We start from the raw sequence: 17,098 nt of genomic DNA, 5'->3' as shown, positions 1-17,098 counted from the left end.
TAAAGAGCCTTGGTGAAGTTCTGCATTGCATCTTTTTGATGGTTGCTATTGAGCGACAGTGGTGAGGGAGTGGATGTTTGTGGATGCGATATCAGTCAAGAGGGCTGCTTTGTCCTGGGTGGTGCCAAGATTCTTGAGTATTGTTGGAGTTTCACCCGTCCAGGCAGGTGGGGAGTATTCCATCACATTCCTGAATTGTGCCTTTTGGATGGTAGACACATTTGGGGAGTCAGGTGAATTACTAGCTGCATGATTTCCAGGCTCCAACCTGTTTCATAACCACATAATTTACATAGAATCCCTACAGTGTGGAAGCAGGCCAGTTGGACCATTGAGTCTATACCACCCCTCTGAAGAGCATCCCCACCTAGACCCCTACCCTATCTCTGTAACCCTGCAGTTTTCCCATAGCTAATCCACCTAGCGTACACATCACTGGCATGCTGTGTGGCTTGGAGTGGAACATATGGATAATATTGCTCCTGTTCGCCTGCTGCCCTTGTCCTTCTAGGTGTTAAAGGTCATGGGTTTTGAAGCTGAGGTAACAAGGTATAGAGCTGGATGAACACAAATGGCCTGCTGTGTTCATCCACCTCTGCACCTTGTTATCTCAGATTCTCCAGCATTGGCAGTTCCTACTATCTCTGGGTTTTGAAGCTGTTGGCTGCAGTGCATCTTGTAGATAGGACACATCGTTGCTGCTATGCATTGGTAGGAAGACATAAATACTTTAGCTAATTAATGAGATGTTAATCAAGCAAACCTCTTTGCTTGGATATTGTTGAGCTCCTAGAGTGTTTTGGGCACTGTTATCGTCCAGACATGTAGAGAATATTCCATCACTCTTGTCTTGTGCCTTGAGATGCTGAAAGGCTTTGGGGAAGTGAGTTCCTTGCAATGGAAATCCTAGCCTCGGAACTCTGATCCTCTGAATTCAGTGCCTCTTATTTTTCTCTCCACGAAAGAAATAAATATTAAGAGGCAGAATTATTTCAGCTTCCACAGAATGCATGAAACCAACCTAATAAAAACCAGCTTCTTTCTGGAAATAAACTAGAGGAATATAAACAGTGGTGTTTCATAGTTAGAATGTTACATCTACTGATCTGCGTTTTATTTCAACTTTGGAATACAATATTAAAATTTGCAATGTTGTGAAAGTTAAGGAGCATGGATAACTGTGCGGATGATGACAACTGAATTCAGGAGAATAATGGTCCTGGTGATAATGTTGGCCAAACACAACAGTCTCTGCTAAACAAGGCAACAACTTTGGGAGTTCAGACATTTGTAGACAACACAAAAATTCAGAAATTATTGTCGCCAATGCCACAGTCCTTCACACCCCTCATAAGATTACAATGCCCAAGAAATCAATAAATTGATGATAACTTATAATTTAGTGTGTTTAATTTGTTGTAAAAACACAAAGAAATGTTACACATTGTTGAATGTGTTGTAATTGGGTTTTTAATCTGGCTACTAAGCAGTTAATACTTGTAAAGAAATTGGCCTGTATAAGGAAATTTTCTCTTTATCAAATGTCAAATTTTTCTAATTTCTGTAAAGTTATCTATTTCAAATGTAAATCTTAATCCATTATAATCCAATTACTTCACGATCTGAGAATTTGAATTAAATGTGAAAGACAATCAATGTTTCTAACTTTCTGTTGTTTCCTAAAGTGGCTTAATATGAGCTAAAGTGACATGTTAGATTTTCTTTTAAATCATAAATAAGCTAAATGCTTTAAACCTTATAAAACTCAAGATGATGTTTTTAAATTGCTTTTTTTAACTTATGATGCATTTCTATTCAAAAGCAACTACAACACGATGTAAGTTTTCCAGCTTTCCCTCATTTTCTTGTTAATGATTTTTGAAGTTTTTCTTTTTGAATTGGCAGACACAATGGGTTGTATTTTTCTTCGGTGGTAATGGTGAAAAAGATGGCAGAAGATGGTGAGACCAGGAAAGTCAGAGTCTCAATATGGAGAAGCAATTTTCTGCTCTCAAACCAACTCAGTCCACCACTTCAGTTGTCCAGGACCTTCCAGTGTGTTTCTGTCAGGTCATTTCACATGTAATGATACACAGGAATATCATACATCTCCACAAGTTGTGTCTTACAGCTCAAAAAAACCAAAAGAGCTGCGGATACTGTGAATCAGGCACAAAAGCAAAGTTGCTTGAAAAGCTCAGCAGGTCTGGCAGCATCTGTGGAGGAGAAAACAGAGTTAACGTTTTGGGTCCCATGACTCTTCCTCAGAACAGCGCATAGTTTGCCTTCTGAGTATTTACTTATGGGCTGTCAATCTCTGTCTACTTCACATTGCTTTCTTAGTATACGCTCACTGGCTTCAGCATTGACTTTCAGCCCATCAGCCTCTGTGTATCTCACATCTCACATTGCTTTCTCAATGCAAAAAATCTTTAGTGTTCAGTTTCAGGCTGCAAATCTCTGTGGATTGCTTTGCTATTCAGTGCAAAGAAAAAGGCAAGTATTTTGTCACAGTGGAGAGCACTGCGCAGTCAAGGGGGATAGACATGATATTGTATTTTGCTGTCCTATGTCAACATCACACCTGCATCATGTGCCAGCAGTTTACCTGGCAAACACACTGCATGTATTTTGAAATCTCTATATGTGAATATTTTGGTTTTATTCCTTGTGTAAAATTTCCTTTGTGTAATAAACTTGTGTTTTATTGCTAATACTAGATCGGCAGCATTTCAAGATTACATTTCAGTGAAAGACCTCCTTGTAAAACAAAATGCCAAAGAAAATGTAAACTATCAAGCAGGATTTCAGTCTGGGATCTGACTTGTCTCATAGTAACATCAGCTGGGATCATAACACTGTCGTGCAGGGATGGCCACCGTATTTGCAACAGAGGTCTATATTTTAATTTTTCTCATCCTCCATAGGGAGACTGATCAGTCAATTCCAGAAGAATTCTGTAGTAAACATAAACTTCTTCAAGACTTTAAAAGCAATAAATGGATCATCTAGGTCATTGCCAGGCCAATCTCAAAAACTCTCAGTCTGCAGTGACCAAGAAGATCAGGCAGCACAAGGTTCAGGAGGTTGGCAGTCATTTCAAGCAGCAAGTTCACTTTTTATACTTTTAAACATTGTTTACTTGATAAAACAAACACAAAGTATTTCCAAAAGTAAAATAATCTTCAACCTCCATAAAAAGAACTCCTGTGCACAATTCAAAAAGGAATGCCTTTCCAAGATCATCAAAACTGAAGTGCCATCTTCAACACACAAACAGTAGGAAAGAATCACTTACTGTGAAACTGATGATATCCAATGCATTATTTGTCTTAAAGCAAACAATGGAGGCGTGTTCAACTCTGGAAAATTTATTGCAATTGCAAATTGGACTAATAAATGCTGCATTTGAACCAAAAACTGCACATAGATTTGGTCAGTAACTTACAAAGCCACAATGAGGTTGGAATTTTACAAACCCTAAATGAATCGTCGTAAGAACATGAGATGAGGCCAATGGGTACAGACCACAAAAAGACTGAGCCTGATATGGTGAAAGTTCTAACTGATATTGCCACACTTGCCATAAAGATGAATACTTTCATGATTTCCTAATAAGACACTCGTGATCATGTGGCAAAGTTTACAACAAATGCTAGGAGCTGGTGTAGCAAAAATTATGCCTTTGAATTTGGGGAATGCATTAATTTCATCTGCAGAAACATGTGCTGGATGAATTGCTCAAATTCAGTTTTCAAGCTTAAAAATATGGATGTGAGAGCTTGGGAGTTTGTTTAATAAAATGAAGATCCACCAAGAAGGTGGAGGATGATAACAAGACACTGGATCTACAGCCCTCACTGCAAATTTTCTTCAATTGTCTGAAAGTCCAATGCAGGAGCTGGTTAAGAATTACTCACACCATCATTACTGAACTTTGTCATCTGCTGGAGAAGGACTTGAGCTCAGAAGGATTGGGTGTCCATCCCATCCTATCCTAGTGGTTGTCAAGGTCACGGCTATCCTGAAATTTTATGCCTGCAGCTTGTTTGAAGGAGGACCTGGGAACGGTGTGGCATCCCCCAAATTTCAACCAACAAGTGCATCCAGGATGCCATCATGCCATCATTGCCACAGCATTCTATCCTTCCATAGTGATGAGGAGAGTCATGCATCCTGGATGGTGGGATTTTCCATCATCCTGGCTTCCCCCAGGTGAGATATGTGCGTCAGTGTCTAGTCCAGCATTTATTGTCCATCCCTAGTTGACCTTTGGAAGGAGATAGTGAGCTGTCTTTTTGAACTGCTGCATTTCTCATGCTGTATGATGACTCACAATGCCATTAGGGAAGGAATTTCAGCATATTGACCCAGAGACACTGAAGGAACAGCAATATATTTCCAAGTCAGGATGGTAAGTGGTTTGAAAGGGAACTTGCAGGTGACGTTCCCATGTATCTCTTGCACTTATCCTTGTAGATGAGAGTCGCCTTGGGTTTGGAAGGTTCCGTCACAGGACCTTTGGTGAATTTCTGCAGTGAATCTTGTAGTAGTACACACTGCTCCAACTGAGTGTTGGTGGAGGAAGGACTGGATACTTGCAGCTTGGCACCAATCAAGTGGGTTGCTTTGTCCTGGATGGTGTCAAGCTTCTTGAGTGTTGTTGAGCTGAACCCATTCAGGTATGTGGGGAGTATTCCATCCCACTCTTGAGTTGTGCCTTTTAGATGGTGGACAGATTTTGGGGAGTCAGGAGCAGAGTTACTTGCCGCAGTATTCCTAGCTCCTGACCTGCTCTTGTAGCCACTGTGTTTATGTGGTGAGTCCAGTTGAGTTTCTGGCCAGTGGTAATCCCCAGGATGTTGATTGTAGGGGGTTTCAGTGATGGTGACACCATTGAATGTCAAGAGGCGGCGATTAGATTAATTCTTAATGGTGATGGTCATTACCTGGCATGTGTGAGATGTGAATGTCACTTGTCAGGTCAAACGTGGACATTGTCCAGACCTTGCTGCATCCAAACATGAATTGCTTCAACGCCTGAGGAATCACGAATGGTGTTAAACATTGTGCCATTGCCAGTGAACATTCTCACTTCTGACTTTATGATAGATGGAAGGTCATTTATGATGCAGCTGAAGATGGTTGGCCTTAAGACACTACCCAGAGGAACTCCTGCAGAGCTGTCCTGGAATTGAGGTAACTGGCCTCCAACAGCCACATCTTCCTCTGAACCAAGTATGACTCTAACCACTGGAGAGTTTGCCCCCGATACCCATTGATTCCAGTTTTGCTAAGACTCCTTGATGCTACACTCAGTTGAATGCAGACTTGATGTCAAGGGCTGTCACTATCACTTTACGTCTGGAATTTAGCTCTTTTGTCCATGTTTGAACTAAGGCTGTAATAGGGTCAGGAACTGGGTGGCCCTAGATGAACCCAAATTTGGCTTCACTGAGCAGATTATTCTTGAGCAGTTGTTGCATGATACGCTGTTGATGACACTGTCCATCACTACTTCTGTTGTCTGCTATTGTTACTTTGAGAGGCCCCTGTTCCCAATCTGCAGAATTCATCAAGAGAAACGGCCTCCACTCCATCAATATTTAAATTATGCGGGGCCATCAATGCCAAATTCTGGAGGTTTGTGTCAGATATGCTGTGAGCTGCCATGACTCTTGTATGTGTTGCAACAAGGAAAGAGACAACCAAATCAAATCAACCTCCATATTCCTATATTCCCAGCACAGTAAAATTGAAATATTCAACTGGCCCTCAAAATTGCACCAACGGTTTCTAACCAGAAATTTTTTTTTTGAATAACCGATACTAGAAAGCAAGTTTATAGCTTAAACAAAAGAATTAAGCAAATTTAAACACAGTAATCTAATTAATGCCTATGGCGTAAACCCAATCTTTGATTCTAGCACGCCTCCCCTCACACAGACAGACTGACAGACAAACATAGGCAAGAGATAAATTTAAAGAAAAATGAGAGCCCTAACTGGTAAGTTAACTTAATAAGTTTAAACAATGCTTGGTATCACAGGCACCTGGGATTTTATCTCAGATTCTCCAGCATCTGCAGCTCCTACTATCTCTGAGATTTTATCTTGCTTGATTTCATAAGTCAATACAATAGTTTTTAATAGTCTCTGAAGAATATTCGCTTAGTTTTTATAATTGGGATTCTGTTCTTCAAACTTCCAATAATTGGGAATAGCCAGGGAGCAATCAAACCTCTACCCTGTAGCTTTTATGTCCAAAATCCTTCTTACAAAAAACACAGATCAAAACCAGTTCAACTCTGCTTTCTCTTTCTGTTGTATTTTAAACATTTTCTTTGTTAGACTGGTTGTTGGCTGCGTCAGTCCCTGTTAACATCCAAACACCTGCCAACACTCAAATACACTTTATAACCTTCTGGGCTCAATAGTGAGTTCAGCACCTTCACATTGAGAACGTATTCCTTCCCTTTCTTTTAATTTTGCTTTTTATGTTTGTTGTCACCATGTGCTCTCTCTGTTCTCTCCAGTGATACTCTCTGTTCTTTCCAGTCCGGCAGTTGGTCACACCATTGTTCTGCCATTCTCACATTCTAATTACCTAATGTGAACTATCAACATCCTTTCTTCCCCAACAATCCAAAACCCCACTTTCCCCAACTATTGCATAAATGCTGTTCCCTCCTCTACACTTCACTTCAGCTCTGACGAAGAGTCATCTAGACTTGAAACATTAGCTGGCTTTCTCTCCTCTCCATGGATGCTGCTTGACCCGCTGTGATCTCCGGCACTTTTCGTTTTCAGTACAAATTCCAGCATCTGCAATAATTTGCTGCTACTCATCACAAAAGCCAAAGGACCGACAGTGCTCTTTAAAGAAGAACCTGTCATTGATTCAAGGCCAGGTCTTATAAACAAATATCAGTTTGTTGTTCTGTTCCTTGAAACAAAAACTGCTGCTCACAGCCCAAAGATCGCCTTCAGCAAAGTTCACAGTTTCAACCAAAAAAAGATTAAAGACAAAGAGAAACAGCAGGAATTCCAAAACATGCTCGAGAATTTACAGGTTCTTGCTTCTGTTGAAGATCCTTGGGACTTACAGAGATGGCCTTAGGGAACAAGATCAAACCTTGCTCTACATCCAGACCATGGGATCAGTTCAGTATTCTGGTTTGCTACTTAGTGCAGAATTCACAAACATCGAGTTCGGTTGCCCTCCTTCCCTCAGAGCATAGGTAACAGGAACACATAAAACCCTCCCACCACATTGGGCTAGATACTCGATTGACTGACACTTTAAAAAAAAAGACAAAGAAGGAATGGTCATCTTGCTGTCTGCCTCACTATAAATCAAACGTGAGAATTTTTGCAAAACACATACAATTCTTCAACAGAAGATTGTGAAGGTACAGAAGGAAAAAAAGCAGCATCTACCTGCAGGAAAATGATAGTTGGAGGGTCAGTTGTACAACTGTTGCCTTTTAAGTGTGAAGATTGTACAGATTTATAAGGAGGAAAGAATGAATGGTGTATTAATATGCCATTGATTATTGATTTTTTTTTGGCCTTGACCTGCAGTCCTGGAAGGGAGTAAATTGGCACTCAGTACCACTGCTGCCTCTGTCCACATGCCACAACTCACCTTTTTAATATCTTTTACCACAGACCCCAGCATCCTGTGTCTCCTGTGTTATTTTCTATTGAGAAAGATCTGCATGTGAGAATTTGTGAACTGTGCTGTCCTCCCTGTCTTGTGCTCTGCTATGTTCTTTGTTCAACACAACACAAGCTTTCCTGTGTTATACAATCGAGGAAAGTGCCTCCAATGTATTCAAAAAGCACAGGTTCTTACATAATTGTTGTACTCCCAGTCTGCTATTGTAAGCTTCAGTCAGAACCAGCACTGTAAATATTCATACCTGTTAACATTGTTGAGTGCCTTAATATTCTTGTTATTAATTGGCTTTGAGGATTGCACTTGACACTCTAATGTGTGGTCCACCATAGTTTGATACAAGTTTAACTTAACTTCACAACTTTTCAAATCTTTTGAAATAAACCCTTGTGTTAGGTTTACCTTTTAACTTAATCTGTGCCACTCCTTTCAGCAATTTGTGTAATTTTACTCCCAAATTGGACTGTATCTGATTCTCAAAATACTAAAGATATCATCCATATGGAGTAAAATACTTTCAAGGGTTTTCAAAATATTTTGCACTATAATATTCCAAACATAACAGGTCCGACCAAATTGGTAATCAAAGTTATGAGCCGAGCTCTAGCTGAATGAAATGTTACTCAACAAAACTCTGATGAAATATTTAATGAGTAAGTTATTTAAAATGTAGCTATGTATGGCGATATTCCTTACAGTTGGAACTGTGCATCTTCTTCTTTTGTGACTCAATTTAACCTTTACAGATCTTTTTTAATTTGGACTTTTGCTTTTCAACTTTTATAACTTGGGCCACTGGATATAGCACAGTGTAAATTGGGTTAGAGCATAAGAACTAGGAGCAGGAGTAGGCCATCTGGCCTCTCGAGCCTGCCCCGCCATTTAATAGGATCATGGCTGATCTTTGAGACTCAGCTCCACTTATCCACCCACTCACCATAACCCTTAATTCCTTTACTGTTCAAATATTTGTCTAGACTTGCCTTAAAAACATTCAGGGAGGTAGCTTCAACTGCTTCACTGGGCAGGGAATTCCACAGATTCACAACTCTTTGGGTGAAAAACTTCCTCCTGACCTCAGTCCTACATCTGCTTCCCTTTATTTTGTGGTGATGCCCTCGCGTCCTAGTTTCACCTGCTAGTGGAAACAACCTCCCTGCCTCTACCTTATCTATTCCCTTCATAATCTTATCCCCTCATTCCTCTGAATTCCAGTGAGTATAGTCCCAGTCTACTCACTCTCTCCTCATAATCAAACCCTCTCAACTCTGGTATTAACCGAGTGAATCTCCTCTGCACCCCCTCCCACATCTCTTCTCAAGTAAGGAGACCAAAACTGCACACAGTACTCTAGGTGTGGCCTCACCAGGACCCCCTACAGCTGCAGCATAGCCTCCCTGTTTATAAACTCCATCCCTCTAGCAATGACAGAAAAAATTCCATTTGCATTTTTAATTACCTGCTGCACCTGCAATCCTGCCTTCAGTGATTCATGCACAAGGACACCCAAGTCCCTCTGCACAGCAGCGTGCTGCAATTTTTTACCATTTAAAACATATCCCATTTTGCTTTTATTCCTGCCAAAATGGATGACCTCACACTTACCAACATTGTACTCCATCTGCCAGACCTTTGCCCACTCACTTAGACTATCCATATCCCTCTGCAGACTTTGTGTCTTCTACACACTTTGCTCTGCCACTCACCTTAGTGTCATCTGCAAATTTTGACATAAAACACTTAGTCCCCAACTCCAAATCATCTATAATTGCGGTCCCAACACTGATCCCTGAGGCACACCACTAGCCACTGACCACCAACCAGAAAAACACCCCTTTACCCCTACTGAGATAGTAGGAACTGCCAATGCTGGAGAATCTGAGATAACACGGTGCGAAGCTGGATGAACACAGCAGGCCAAGCAGCATCAGAGGAGCAGGAAAGCTGACATTTCGGGTTGAGATCCTTGTTCAGAAATGTGGGAGGTGAAAGGGATTCTGAAATAAATAGGGAAAGAGGGGGAGGTGGATAGAAGATAAATAAAGGAAAAGATAAGGTGAGAGGAGACAGAAAGGTCAAAAAGGCAGAGTTAGAGCCAGTGAAGGAGAATGCAAGTGGGGAATCAGGGAGGGGATATGTCAGTCCAGGGAGGACAGACAGGTCAAGGAGGCGGGATGAGGTTACTGGGTAAGATTTGGGGATGGGGCTTGAGGTGGGAGGAATGGTTAGGGAGGCAGGTACGAACTGGGCTGGTTTTGGGATGCAGTAGGGGAAGGGGACATTTTGAAGCTTGTGAAGCCCACATTGATACCATTGGGCTGCAGGGTTCCATTGAACGGGAACAGCACTTCATTGAACATTTTGAGTTTCACAGATCTGTGTGAAATTCACTCAAAGTGGTGACTGATAATTAAGCCTTCACAGGTAAAGCATTGGCTATATGATGGAATGATGCTCCATCACTAACACCCCCTCCCCTTTCAAGAAGACAAATGAAGCTGAGAATCCAATGCAATGGGAAAAATTAAGATCCAGAGTTCTAGCTAGTTGACTAGCTAGAAGCGCAATCTGCTTATTTAAGCTGAGGCAAGTTAAAAAGTTGAAATAATCTTGTCAGAAGCAGTTTGAATATTTGCAGGCTACTGACCCACTCTCTGCTAAACTGAACCTAGAAATCGACGAAGATGTATTACAGGTTTGAATGACTTCTTGGAAAATATCATCTCGAAGTTGATGGGAAATTAGTTCAGTATCAATCTAGGAGAGATCGGGCTGCCTCAGGTCCAGTCCGAAAAAGAAGACAGAAGACCCGGAAAAGGGAGTAATCAAATAAGTGATAAATACAGACCTGTAGCTGTGGGGGATAAAAGCCTGGAAAACTGAGAGTGTGCACAGATCCAAAGGCTCTTAGTAAAGTTTTGAGGAAACCTCACCATACCATGCCAATCATTGAAGAAATCTTGCAACAAACTGTCAAGACAATGATATTTACTACATTGGATGGTTTCTGGCAAAGTTAGGTGAAAGCAACAATTTTTTAACTACATTTTGGTCACCAGTAGAGAATCAGCCGTGTGTGCACGTTGATGATTTCACTGCTCCAGGAGAACATCAACACAAAGTGAGGAGGGGAAATCAGCCTCCCATTTATAACCTCTTCATGGTTGGTCAATGAAAACGGCCCTGCCCTTGAAATTAAGGCAGCATTGAAATGACACCAAAGGAAATTAATGAGAAAATCTTCATGTGTTGGAGGCATATTTAGCAGAAAGAAATATGACAGTGGTTGATGATGGTCGATCACCTCAACCAATGACATCACTGCAGAAAATTCTCAGGGCCTCATTGCATGATGCAGTTCTAAAAATCTGAGCTTACATACACACAAGTATCAAATTTATTTATACACTTGCTCTAATAATTTCCCCATGACCTCACCCTGCCCTTCCCACCTCACCCCTTCCAACATTGCAACTAAATGCTGGCTTACTTGTGTGATCACATGATTTCCTTGCTTTTAACATCATATATGAAATTGCTACTTGACTGAGATACAAGCTATAAAGCAAGACATAAATCCAATCAACATATCAGATTTAAAAGAATATCCATCATAAATATATATTTTCACTAATCCATCAATGCTTTGAAACTTTGGAACCCTCTGTTTAAAATAGATTCATGACACAATGTTTTATCATGTAAGCAAGAGAGACTGTTAGATTTAATGATGTATCTCAGGCTCCTGCTGACTTTAGAATGGCCAACTACTGCTACAAATCCTTTGAAGAGACACAGAAACAAGTGAGCATTGAAAAACTTCACTGCATTAATTTGGCTACAACCTGTTAAATGGATCTTCATCCAAGTACCATGACGAACAGTTAGAGAAAGTGGATACAGGTCTTTCTGGATTATAAATGTCTCTTCCTTAATTTGTGGTGTGGATATTAAAACAGTATTAGGCAAATTAAACTCAACTGGAAGAAAACGTAACTCCAACATATCTTATTCCAGTGCATATTGTGACCACATCAAAGGGCAACAGTGCCCGTTCACTTTGCATCACCGTTATTTTAGTACTCCATGTACAGAAATGAAACAATTTGTCAAATTGAGAGAAGTTGGTTATTTGAATATTTCCGTAGTTCAGTGAACAAAATGCTTTATAACATCTTTCCAAAATGATCTAGCCCTGATTTTTTGACTAGGCCTCCTAGTTCTAGAATCTCCAACCAGTGGAAATAGTTTATCTTTATCCAACGTGCCTTCATCAAGTTCCATTCTCCCTTCCACTTCCTGACTTACAGCTGTTGCTGCAATGTTTTTCAAATTATCTACAATGAATTTATTCACTTAATCTGCCACAACTTAGTTTAAAAGCAACTCTACGTCCCTCAGTTATGCGGTTTGCCAGAACACTGGCCCCAGCTCCGTTTGGGTAGAGAAAGACACCACAGTACAGCCCCCAGTTTCCCCAGTACCAGTGTCAATGCCAACAAGCCAAAATTCACTTCTTCCACACCAATCCTTGAGCCATGTATTCATCATTCTAATTTTATGTATTTAATCACCAATTTGCACACAGTTCAGATAATAACATAGAGATATTGACATTGAGGTCAGAGATAATGGGAACTGCAGATGCTGGAGAAACATTTGAGGTCTTGCTTTTTGATTTACTGCCAAATTCCTCATATTCTCTGCGGAGCCTATTTTCAAGTTCTAGTATATCATTAGCACCTAAATGGACCTTGACAACTGGATCCTTCCCCTTTCCACCACAAGTACCTTTCCAGCGCTGAGTCGATGTCCTGAACCCTGGCAATGGGAAAGCAGCACAGGAGTCTGGACGGTGACCCTTTGCAGATAGCAGTGTCAATCCTGCGGTGCAGTCCCACTCACTGCAGTATCAGATTACTACCACTACAATCCTTGTTGCTACGACCACATGAATGTGTCCCAGTGCTATGGTGAGTTTCCACATCCACCTGCCAGCTCAAAAGAACGTAAGAACATAAGAATTAGGAGCAGGAGTAGTAGCAGGAGTAGGCCATCTGGCCCCTCAAGCCTGCCCTGCCATTCAATAAGATCATGGCTGATCCTTTTGAGACTCAGCTCCACTTACCCGCCCATTCACCACAACCCCTAATTCCCTTACTGTTCAAAAATTTATCTAGACTTGCTTTAAAAACATTCAGTGAGGTAGCTTCAACCGTTTCACTGGGCAGGGAATTCCACTGATTCACAACCCTTTGGGTGAAGTTCTTCCTGACCTCAGTCCTATGTCTGCCTCCCTTTATTTTGAGGCAATGCCCTGTAGTCCTAGTTTCACCTGCTAACGGAAACAGCCTCCCTGCCTCTACCTTATCTATTCCCTTCATAATCTTACATGTTCCTATAAGATCTCCCCTCATTCTTCTGAATTCCAATGAGTATAATCCCAGTCTACTCAGTCTCTCCTTATAATTAAACCCTCTCAACTCTGGTATTAATGGAGCGAATCTCCTCTGCACCCCCTCTAGTGCTAGTATATCTCTTCTCAAGTAAGGAGACCAAAACTGTACACAGTACTCCAGGTGTGGCCTCACCAGGACCCTATACAGCTGCAGCATAGCCTCTCTGTTTTTAAACTCCATCCCTCTGGCAATGACAGACAAAATTCCATTTTTAATTACCTGCTGCATCTGCAATCCTACTTTTAGTGATTCATGCACAAGGACACCCAAATCCCTCTGCAATTTTTTACCATTTAAAACATAGTCCATTTTGCTGCTATTCCTACCAAAATGGATGACCTCACACTTATCAACATTGTACTCCATCTACCCACTCACTTAGACTATCTATATCCTTCTGCAGACTTTCACTGTCTTCTGCACACTTTGCTCTACACTCACCTTAGTGTCATCTGCAAATTTTGACACACCACACTTAGTCCCCTACTCCAAATCATCCATGTAAATTGTAAACAATTGCGGTCCCAACACTGATCCCTGAGGCACACTACTAGCCACTGACCACCAACCAGAAAAACACCCATTTAACCCCTACTCTTTGTTTTCTACTGGTCAACCAATCCTCTGTCCATGCCAATACATTACCTGTAATACTGTGCAACTCTATCTTATGTAGCAACCTTTGGTGTGGCACCTTGTCAAATGCCTTCTGGAAATCAAGATACACCACATCCACAGGTTCCCCATTGTCCACCATGCAAGTAATGCCCTCAAAGAATTCCACCAAATTAGTTAAACATGACCTACCCTTCATGAACCCATGCTAGGTGTTTCCAATGGGACACTTTATATCCAGATGTCTTGTTATTTCTTCCTTAATAATAGATTCAAACATTTTTTCCTACTACCGCAGCCAAGCTAACTGGCCGACAGTTACCTTCTTTTTGTCTACTTCCTTTTTAAAACAGTGCGTCACATTGGCTATTTTCCAAACTACGGGAACCACCCCAGAGTCCAGTGAATTTTAGTAAATAATTACTAGTGCATTTGCTATTTCCCCCATCACCTCTTTAGGTACCCCTCTTTTAGTATGGTTAGCTTCCCACCCTAGCTTGAATAGGCTGAGAAATCCTTGAACTTATTGAACAATTGCAGAGGCAGACCCTTCTGCACTCCCTGGCCAAATCAGAAGATCTTACCCGAAGGGGTGTGACTGACTTCTGGCACAAGAATCCAATAATCTTTATCTCCTTAGTGTGTTACAGTGTATGAAGTTCAGCCTCTAGCTCAGAATGTATAAACTGAAGTGTTTAAATAAAAACCAAAAGAACTGCGGATGCTGTAAATCAGGAACAAAAACAAAGTTGCTGGAAAAGCTCAGCAGGTCTGGCAGCATCTGTGGAGGAGAAAGCAGAGTTAACATTTTGGGTCCGGTGACCCTTCCTCAGAACTGATGGTGGCTGGGAAAATGTCAGTTTACATGCAGAAAATAGGGAGGTGGGTGGGGTAGGGAGTAAACGATAGGATAGAGCCCAAAGATAGAGAAAGGCAGTTGGACAGACAAAGGAGTTGCTAACGATCAGGCTGGGAGGGTGAGTAGTTGTTAATGGGGACTGTTAGTGACTAACAACAGCAGGTGTGTAATGGCAGGCTGTGTGGTAACAAGGCCTGGTGTGTGGGGTGGGGGGCTGGGACAGGGGAGAGTTTAGGCCCTAAAATTATTGAACTCCATATTGAGTCAGAGGGCTGTAGGGTCCCCAAGAGGAAAATGAGGTGTTGTTCCTCCAGCTTGCATTGGGCTTCGCTGGAACACTGTAGCAAGCCAGAGACAGAGATGTTGGCCAGGGAGCAGGGTGGTGCATTGAAGTGTCAGGAAATGGGTAGTTCAGGGTCTTGTTTGCGAGCAGAACATAAATGTTCTGCAAAGCTGTCTCTAAGTTTACACTTTGTTTCCCCAATGCAGCAGCATTGCGAGCAGCAAATGCAGTAGACGAGACTCTTTGAAGTGCAGGTGAAGTGTTGCTTCACCTGAAAGGTATGTTTGGGCCCTTGGATACTGGGAGGGAGGAGGTAAATGGGCAGGTGTTGCACCTTCACCGGTTACAGGCTAAGGTGCCATAGGGCTGTGGGGAGGTGTTGGGGGTGAAACAAGTGTGAACCAGGGTGTCCCAGAGGGAATGGTCCCTGCAGAACGGAGGGGAGGGGACTATGTGTCTGATGGTGGCATCTTGCTGGAGGTGGGGGAAATGGCATCTGGTGAACTTCTGGATGTGGATGCTGGTGGGATGGTAGGTGAGGATAGGGGGAACCCTATCGCTGTTGCGGGAGGGAAGAGAAGTGGTGAGGGCGGAAGTGCGGGAGATGGGTCGTATCCGTTTGTGGGCCCTGTTGACAACGGAGCTGGGGAATCCTCGGTTGAGGAAGATTGTGGACATTTTGGAGGTTCCCTTGTTAAAGTTGGCCTCATCTGAACATATGGGACGGAGATGGTGGAACTGGGAGAATGGGATGGAGTCTTTACAGGAAGTGAGTGGTGAGGATGTATAGCCCAGGTGGCTGTGGGAGTCAGTGGGTATGTAATGGATATTAGTGGCTAGTCTATCCCCAGAAATGTTGAGGAGGGGAAGGGAAGAGTCAGAGCTAGGCCATGTGAAAGTGAGGGCAGGGTGGAAATTGGAAGCAAAATCTAGTTTTCCAATTCTAGATGAGAGACGGAAGCAGCACCGATGATATCATCGATGTATCGGAGAAAGAGTTGTGGGTGGGGGCCGGAATAGGACTGGAACAAGGAATGTTCCACATATCCCACGAAGAGACAGGCATAACTAGCGTCCATGGGGGTACCCATGGCAACCCCTCTTACCTGAAGGAAATGAGAGGAGTTGAAAGAGAAGCTGTTGAGGGTGAGGACAAGCTCAGCCAAGTGGAGGAGGGAGGTGGTGGGTGGGGATGGTTCAGGTCTTTGGTCCAGGATGAGCCCTAAGACCCTTCTGGTGGGGAATGGATGTGTAAAGGGATTGCCTATCCATGGTAAAGAGAAAGTACAAAATACATTACATTTTACTCTCCTACATTCCTATGTGATGTAACCCCTGTGGTTTATGCAGAGAGAAAGGCAATCCAGCATATTGCAACATCTGAACATTTTGTAATGTTGCCCTTTCAGTTGCCTTCTCTGTTGGAGAAGTATAAATCTACTTCAAGGGTGGTAGCCTGAAGCTGAGAGAGTGGTAAAATATGCAACAGAAATATGCTGATGAGATTGGGGTAGAATTCCTTTTTACAATTCATTTGAAAAAATTACAACTGAAGGGTATTGTGACACATTCTTGGAACTTAACAATTTTCAGGAATGTTAAGCAATTTGAAAAATGGTTCTGTGTATACTTGTGTTCAGTGTGCCTATATGATACATAATTGGACAAAAATGGATTGGAGAAATATTCAGGGACGAGAGACAACTTCAAGCCAAACAAGGAGACATAGTTGTGAATGAAGTTTATATATTTGGCCAAAAGTGAACAAAAGATGTTGCGAAAGCAAATGTCTTCCTTACCATGGTCAAGATAGATACATTTGATATAGTTTTTAATGAATATTGCTCACAAATCCCCGGTTCAATGAAACATGCTAAATTTAATCATATTCTGGACTCATTTTATGGCATGACTAAGAATGAAATTGCAATGAGAGTCTTGTTCCATGAAAGAACCAGCTGCCAAGTTGCAATATAAATTCTCAAATTAAAGAAATTCTCTTGTCATTTGTGGATATGATGTAAACTTGAAAATTTATCTTAGAAACACATTTTTTGGAGGTCAAAACAATAATAAAATCCAGGCGATAGGCAATGAAGCTGATATTGTAGGACACCTGTGATGAGGAAATGACAGAAAGAGATCATTGAAAATTATGAGGGAGTACTTTTCTTGAGCCAGCAGGGGAGGTCCAGTAGATTT

General features: G+C 41.8%; 1 protein-coding gene across 8 annotated transcripts in view; it reads right to left on the bottom strand.

Moving 5' to 3' along the window:
- sgip1a (SH3GL interacting endocytic adaptor 1a) overlaps positions 1–17,098 on the bottom strand; it is a 248,344-nt gene that overhangs the window by 199,127 nt on the left and 32,119 nt on the right. The gene's annotated exons all lie outside the window — the stretch shown is intronic.

This window comes from Stegostoma tigrinum, chromosome 8, assembly GCF_030684315.1.
Source record: "Stegostoma tigrinum isolate sSteTig4 chromosome 8, sSteTig4.hap1, whole genome shotgun sequence".
Lineage (NCBI taxonomy): Eukaryota > Metazoa > Chordata > Chondrichthyes > Orectolobiformes > Stegostomatidae > Stegostoma > Stegostoma tigrinum.
This window is presented reverse-complemented; position numbering and strand designations above follow the sequence as displayed.